The following is an 8391-nucleotide window of genomic DNA, read 5'->3' on the forward strand; positions in this document are numbered from 1 at the left end:
GATCAGCCTGACAGAGAATGGAGCACACATGGGCACAGGACAGGAATCATTTGGGATGGTGACTGCAGGGGTCTTTATAACACAGGGAATTACCCTGTGGCTTCTCTCTGGAGCTGCCCCCCTGGCTTGAAGGACTATTTATCCAGTTGTCTTGGAAGCAGCACCTGGTTTACAGGAAGGTCTCCAGCCAATTTTTCACATGGGTTAGCTACAGTGCTTGGAGCACCCGACCTGAGATGGAGATCTGTAGCCAAGTTTCTCATTACTATTCCCAGAAATTGCCTTCACACTGATCCCTGGCTGCTGAACACAGCCCACCTCAGGTTCCCACTGTTCTGTGATTCCAAGCAGGAGAGACAAGGCAGTTTTCAGGAAAAGGGGCTGGCACCAGACAGATCCTGGCCAGGGCTGCAGCATCCATGGCGGCATCCCAGCTCTATGGGGATGCCAAAGTGTCTCTGCCTCCTGTGAGCTTCCTTGTAGGATGCCCTATGGGCCATGGGCTCAGCAAAGCCTCTAAATATGGACTGAGAAAAATCACCCTCTTATTTGACACCCAGAGAAAAGGAGGCTTCCACATAACTGGATAACTCGCCCGAGGATGGAGTGAATTAGCATTCTTTAAATTAAAGAGCTTTAAACAGCATCTTCTCCCCAAATTGCCACTATATCCATTCCAATAGTTATAGCAAGTAGACCCAGAGGAAGAGGAAGGAGGAGGGAGAAAGCCAAGACAGAGGATGGGCGATGCTCTGACATGGCAGGGAGGGGGGCAGGAGATGCCTGTTTGCACCAGGAGCAGCCACACTGTTACCAAGGCAAAGGAGTTAAAGCAAGCGATTCCCTAAGGCACCCTACACTTTTATGGATTGCTGATGGTGAAAGCAGTAACTGAAAGGACACCTCTGAGTGAGGACTCATGTATTAAGCAGATTTGGACGTTGTCCCCATGCAAAACAGAGCGTGCCTTTCAAGGCTGCGCAACTCCTCAGGTGAGGGGTGAGAAATCCGAACAGGGAAAGCTTTATCAGGACCTTCAAGCTGCATTTTCAGGATGTCCACAACAAGGGGAAATGGCAGTAACATGTCTGACTGCCACCATGGAGACTGGCTACTGGTTCCTGTGTGTGGCCACCTGGTTATTTAAGGGTCATTTGTGTTTTGGGCCAAAGAGAGATGGGGAGAAAGGACAAACAGCCAAGATGTGTAGGTGAAGCTACAAGACAGGACTGTGGACATCTTAAGTCTTCAGCTCTGAAAAGAAGAAAAAACTGGAGATGGGTGAAAGTGGTGAACAAATCAGAAATTCAGATGGGAATCCAACTATTCAATCCACCAAATTTGGAATTAATGACACCATCTCAGCTTCTTCTCTTATTTTAAGACTGACCAGAGATCCAGAACAAAAATGCATTCAGGAAGAGAATGGAAATGGGTTCAAAACATCTCCTTTTCCCCAGGATCCCGTGAGCAGAGACCTCCAAGTCCTTCATCTTCTTTAGCTGGCTCCAGGCAGGCTGAGTGCATCCTTGAAATAAGAGTGTAGGGAGCAACTCTCCTCCATCCACACCAGCCCAGCGCCAGGACTCCGAAGGCAGCGCTCTGGTAATGTCCCTTTCATTGGCACGACATTCAAAACGGCACAGCACCGGGGCTGCTCTCTCACAGGTCCCCAGGTAAGGAAGGAGCCGCCAGGGAGGCTCCAAAGCTGCGAGCAGATCCTGCGACGAGACCCGGCCGTGCAGCGACTACAGCCATCCAAAATAACATTTGTCTCCGCCGAGACTCACAAGCCCCTTGGGAAGGGAAGGACCAGCTATTCAGCAACGCCGTCAGATCCCGGGGGGAACGTTTTGCTCAGAGAATGGGAGTTTGGAGGATTTCTGCAGCTTCCCCTCCCAGTCTCAATTTACCTCACCGAATTAAAAGCAGTGTGGGCTGGAAACGACGTTAAAAGGAAAAAGATGACAGAAAAATCACACTGAGTGTATTGTTCTGGATAAATAAGACACAGGCGTGTTGCAGAAGGTAGCTAAACCCATCCCACAAACGGTCTTCTCCTGCCAGGAAGATGTGACAAAAATAATTACTTGGTCTATACATAATTATTGTGCTGCTTTGAGCAGCTGCCTGCCCTTGGCACAGTTAAGGGAGCTTTTGCCTGATATTGGTTAATGACATTAACCATTAGCCCCTTAATGTCCTGACCTGCTAAACAGGCTGGAATGTCTCCAGTGATGGTGCTGGGCACCCACCTACGTGTCTGTCCATGCTGATGGGGGAGCACCACGTGCCTGTTGCAAGAGAAATGCTCCCAGGTGCCATTCCCAGTTGCACCAGTGCCTGGAGATGGATGAAACCCAGTGCAATCCTGCATCAAGATCTTCACCCAGGGGATACTGGTTGTCACTGGCAGGGCCATGTTGGCCACACAGATGCCAGCAGTGGTTTGTGGTACTAATGAGAGGTAGGATCAATGCTGGAAAACACAGAATTGTTTTGATGATGAAAAAAAGAAAGGGAAGAGGTAATGAAATCACTTTTTTTTTTTCTCCCCTGGGTGGAGAAAGTTCCAAATCTCTCCAGTTTTGGCCCAGCTGCCAGAAAGTGACCTGTTTCATGGGTCACTTGGGGAATCCTCCATGGAATAAATTAAATGCTCTTCATTTAATTCTCTCAAAGGAGAAATAAGAGTTTTACAACCAGCTGTCAAATGCTCAGCAGCTAAAATATCAACAAAGTATGACAGATGCAAGACCAAAAAAGCCTCTGAGGTTTCCTTTTATTGACTGGAAAGTCTCTGGTTTCTATCTTATTATCTTTCAAACTAAACTGATATGAGCTGAACAATCAGGAAATTGAAAAGCATCATTGGCAAAGACAATCCTCTCCCGAAATAGCTGACAGTGATGAATACCCAAGAAGACCGACCCATTGCTTGGGCATGGTGGGATCTAACAAAACAGCATTTGATCTCATCCCACACAACCCATTTGGCCAGAGCTGATGGAGAGCCAAACATCCTGCTTCTCCTTTATCTGGGAATAATCTAATGTTTGGGTCACGTGGAGCTGGGTTGCAGATTGATAATCGCATACTTGAAGATCACAGGCTATGAAAATTATTGCTGTGCTGGCTGGAATAAATTATGCAAAGCAATGCGTTATCTGGGAGCCTGCAACGCGCAGGCACACGCACACTTCGGTGATCTATCGCTCTCCATGCAGATGTTCTGCTGCAAAGACACTTTAATTAATACATTGAAAATACGTTTCCTGCCTTGCCTGAGCCGGAGATGAGCAGGGAAATGACGCTGAGTGGGGTAAAGCCCCCAGTGCAGAAGAAATGAGGAAGGGAAACGCAGTGATTTAAACCCAGTCAGAACTAAGAGGTGTCTGAGCTGGGGCCCGGTCGTGCATTGAGCTGGTGTTGGCAGGAGAGTGAGTGGCAAGAACTGGAGATGCCCTCCTGGAGGCACTATGGGGCTATAGCTGTAGCACAACCCCTCAACCCTTACTATTCCTTCTGCTGAGAACATCCCTTCACCCACTCTTCATCCCTGGCATTCCCGCTGCCTTCCTGTGCATCACCAGGAAGGACCCAGGTTAAGGCTCAGTGAGTCACTGTTCAAAGCGGAAACCAAACCTAACGCTTGAAAACTTGGCTCTTCCAGAAGGGCCATTGAAATGGAAAAGCCCAGTCAAGACACCAACCACACCAGCAACGTTTGGATATAAATACCTTTCCAGCCAGAGAAATAACCTGAGAAAGCAATTTCCACCCCTCAATGCAACTGAAAGGGTGGGACATCTGGGCTTAATTAGGAAAAGGATTTTTGCCTTTCATGCTTTTCTCCTTTTCTATTTTGTTTTTACTGACTCTCCTGCATCACCTATGAGACTCTTCCTGTTCAGATCAGTGAGGGAATGCAGTGGCAGCAATAAATACAAAGGGGCAATGATGTCACAGCTGTCCTCAGTGCCTGCCCTGGTAGGTGCAGCCCAGTGCTCCCATAAGTTATCCCTCCCCTGTGCCACTGCGGGCATTAGTGGTGGTCTCACCCACCACATCACAAGAGGAATCTTAAATCATCCCACCAGAAGGTGAAGAGACCCACAAAAGGATAGGAGAGGAGACTGGGAGGCAGGTCAGCAGGGCAGGAGGAAGGATGAGCCAGATAGCAGCCAGACTCCCCAGAAGGGGCACATTCTCGGGGACACCACTCAGCAAGCATGTCCTGCCCACCTCACAGCTGATTTGGTGACATTGGGATTGTTGCAACCATCCCACACATTCTTCTTGTAAAGTGATTCTTGGTCATAGCCCAGGATTAATCCTGGGTGGGAGAGTGGGAGACTGGAACTGTTTTCCTGTGAGGAGTACCTTGTACCTGGAGGTGAGTGGGGTCTGATGAAAGAAAACAATTTACCACCCCAGGGTCTGTCCTTACCAAGGGGATGCACCAGCAGGTGGGCTGTGGGATGCAGCCCAGCTGGGCACCTCTGTTGTGTTCCATCAGGACTCAAGAAGAGTGATAATCAAAACCCCTGCATGAATCTAATCAGTATGGAGGGCTCTGGCCTCAAGCAGGGAGAAACCCAGATATATTCCCTGGAGAAAAAAGATGAGAAATTAGCCTTGCCAGGCTAGGGAGTGCTTTTAAATTGCAGCAGAAGTGTTTGAGAGATAGCTCTGCTCTCCACAGGAGCTTCTCCCCATCCTTGGGATTTAAGCCTGTTAAATAGTGGAGTATGATGATATTATCTGTTTGTATTGCACTTTTTATTATAAACAGTTCCCAAAGTGATTTGCTATCATGTCCTTTGAGAGCTGCTGAAACACAAGCCCTGGTGGGAAGCAGGAGCAGAGCAGCCACCACCCCACTTACAAGGGAGAGGAAGGGGGAATTTGGACCAAAAAAATCACATCCTCGGTTCCTCAGACCCTCACAAACCAGCAAGGATGTGGGATTTTTGGTCCTACCCAAAAGATCTGTGTACAAGAGAGGCCACTCTGTCTATCTGATGATAGACAGGTGGGATGACAGAGAAAATTCTGACCTTGGCCAGGTTGGGACTAGAGGCTTCTGGGAAAAGCATTACCTCCAGCCTCAAGCCCAACCCATCCCTCACTGCTCTGCACTGGACCCACATTCCCCCCCGAGAACACAGCCTGTGTTCACCCCAACTGCCAGGCTTGAGCCACCAACCCTGGGCCTCGCTCAAGAACACATGGAAATGCATTTCTCCAACCCTCCTTGTGGAAAGACAGTCACGCAGCAAAACCTGGGGTTATTTCTGTAACCTCTGCTCAAAAATTGCCTGACCCACCAATATTAGAGCGTGGACAGGGGGAAGGTGGTGTTAGAGGGAAAATGAAATGAAAAGTGGAGGGTCAAAAGAATGGAAGTAGAGAAGGAGTGAAACTAGGAGAGGAGAAGCAAAGGGAAGATTTACCTGGCAACAGCCAGGAAGGGTGGGAGAAGGAGAGATTCGTTGCAGCCATGCAGTCCCTGCTGCTGTGCAGTCCCAGAGGATGCATGCTGTGTCTCTCTCTGAGGATTTCTCTCCCTGCAGAAGTTGCAGATGAGATCCCAGCAGCTGACAGTGGCAGCAGAAGAAAATGAAGCAAAAACCTTTTCCAGGTGAGGAAATAGCTGCGTTTCTCATTCTCCCATTGACTCCAAGAGGTTAAGGGGTTGGCATCTGTTCTCCAGCTCCCAGCCTAGAAAAGGGAGGATCGATGGGGTTACAAACTCCAGTGGAAAGCAGAATCTCACTACTGTGTTTAGACATAAAATTAAGCAGTTTTTTCCCAAAGTAACTGCTGGAAGAGCCCAAACTCTGCAGCCTCCAGGCCAAAACTCAAATAATCTGCTTCACCCACTGGGGTCTAGAGACCCCAGCTGCAGAATTAACCTGGCTGCCCTGACCTCCCCTCTGGCCCTTGCGTGGGGATGCCACGAGCCACTGGCCAGCTGCATAATTAGGACAAGTATTTCTGTGTGTTTTCCTTTGATACAGGAAGATGGACAGATACTTTGCAGAATCGTTTCCTTCCCCAAAAGCCAAGCGCAGTTGCTGTGCCCAGTTCTCCTTCCTATGGCCACCTTTTAATCAGACAAACTGGGCACAGGCACACAGACCTTCAGAAGCATCGTGGAGCCTGCAGCTCTGTGCTGGGAATATCAGTGGAGACGCAAAGCGATTTCACTCACAGCCACATTGTTGCTTGATTGACACCCTGTAATAAAGAGATTCGCCACATAATTACTGTGCATTTGGGATGCAGCACTGGAGATTATTTTAACCCAGTGACAGCTTTAAACAGTAGTTAAAGTATATGTTTATATTAACGTTATTAGTTATTTTTGTGTCTTTTACACAAAAGGCTTTTCTTTGAAATGGCAATACAGTAAACAACGGCTCAAGCGTCTTCCAGAGAAATCTCTACCTCTACTTTTGGGTGAACTGTTGAAGCATCTGAGCTGAGATTAAACAAGTAACAGCTTGACTTGAGGGTAACAAGGGGTGCAGGATCAGATGCCACTGTCAGGAGCTTTCTATCTCTCACTGCTACATGGTAAACACAGGAGCCTGAAAAAAATCTCTTCCATACTTTGTGTCCTGCTGTGGCAGCATGTGACATGCTGCTGGTGACTGAGACCTGATCTACGTTAACGCACCTACAGCTGGGTACAGCCAGGATGGGACACAAGTGCTGTCATATTCAGGTATCTATCCCAACCTTGCCAGAAAAGATGTTAATCTGGACTTATAACAAATGAGAGAAGGAGCTCGGCATTTACTGGTAGAGAATAACAATAATAAATGATGGGTTTTATTAAGAAATATTACATAGAAAGTTTATTTCTATTCAAGGGCCTCCAACAGCCAGCAATATAATAAAGAGGGAAAAGAAGATGGAAAGGGGGAAATTAGAAAAATGAAGGTGATCAAATAAAAACTCACGCCTGTATATGCCTTAAGTCAATTATACCTAGGTGTCGCGGTTGGGTTTGTGTTTTCTTGCAATGAAGGAAAAGCCTCATTTCATAAACTGATACAAATTATCCTGGAATCAAAATGAAAACGGGTGCAAAAGAGGTGGTGAAATATTATCAGTCAGCAATGGGAACACCGGTCGTTCCATCACTGTCAGAGGGAAGTTGTGCCTCCAGCAGATGTGCAGAGCCTGGTACAGCTCCTGGTGGTGCCCCTACATGCCACGGGGGTAACACACCACCTGGGAATGCTCCTCTTCTCCTGTATTTGACTTATATCCACTTCTTGCTGTGACACTGAGATGGACACAACAGACTTGTCCTGGGGCTCGGTTGCATCTCTGCAGTGTGGTCACCCACCATTAACTATGTGACTCAGGCATTTTTCCCAAACTGCTGCTCAGTTCCCAGTCGGTAGCAGAAGTTCTCCTCATTTGCCCTTATGTCTGCGACCTTGCACTGCTGGCACTCTTAGATTTAATCACTTCTACTCATGTCGAGATCACCCAGGTCTTCTGGTATGACATTACATGCCTCTTATTGAGGATATTTCGCAGCATTGCATCTCCAGAGCATTTCATTAGCATAAGACTAATTTTTATACCAAGGTCATTAATTAAAACATTATATGATGAAAACATTGGTATTCCTGAGACCTGCCCTTGAGAAACTTGCTGAACTGTCAGCCCTTCACTCAGTACTTCCCTACTCCCCACTGCCCTACCTTTTATTCCACTAATTCCCACCTCCTCTGGTTTAATTAACAGGACACGAGACAGGTGAGGCAGCCAGGCTGTGAAACTGCCCCGGAAGCTCCACAGCAGGACCCTCAGCCCACTCCTGGAGCACCATAAACCTTACATGAAAGGAACAGCCTTACAGCATTGCCACATCCTGGAGGGATGTCACTGTTAGCACTCACTGCATATGGATCACCAAAGTTACTGTCTGTGTGTACAACAAAAAGGAGGCTGGCAGGGAGGACACTGAAGTGCAAGGCACAAGAAAGAGAAGGTCCCCAATGGACGGAGGAAGCCACAGTGCCCACAAAGAGCCATTCTGGAGCTCAGACAATGCCCACATCCTCATAGCCCAAAGTCTTTTTAACTCTTCTCTCTGTCTGAGTGGCAGGCAAGAAGTAACCTCAATGATTGCATTTCTTTGTGTGACCCCATCTAAAACTTTCTGCATCAGATAAACAACTCCCAAGGGTCAATTAACATGTCTTGAGATGATTAGAGTCTGACACTGATGAAACCCAGCAGTAATTAGCAAATTAAAAAAAAAAAACCTTTTGATTAGTACTCAGCATAATTCCCTCCAATTATTCAAAGTTCATGACTACAGGGGGTGGAATATCTCCAGGAATATTTATTTATATCCCTATT

The 8391-nt window shown here is 47.4% G+C and overlaps 1 long non-coding RNA gene across 1 annotated transcript; it reads left to right on the top strand.

Moving 5' to 3' along the window:
- Window positions 1–3972: 3972 nt before the first annotated feature.
- Window positions 3973–8391, top strand: LOC108638672. Its single transcript, XR_001920019.2, has 3 exons — window positions 3973–4103; window positions 5577–5644; window positions 7771–8391. It is a non-coding gene; the product is annotated as an uncharacterized LOC108638672 (long non-coding RNA).

Source organism: Manacus vitellinus, unplaced genomic scaffold (assembly GCF_001715985.3).
Source record: "Manacus vitellinus isolate BGI_N305 unplaced genomic scaffold, ASM171598v3 scaffold_12_pilon, whole genome shotgun sequence".
In the NCBI taxonomy this organism is placed as follows: domain Eukaryota; kingdom Metazoa; phylum Chordata; class Aves; order Passeriformes; family Pipridae; genus Manacus; species Manacus vitellinus.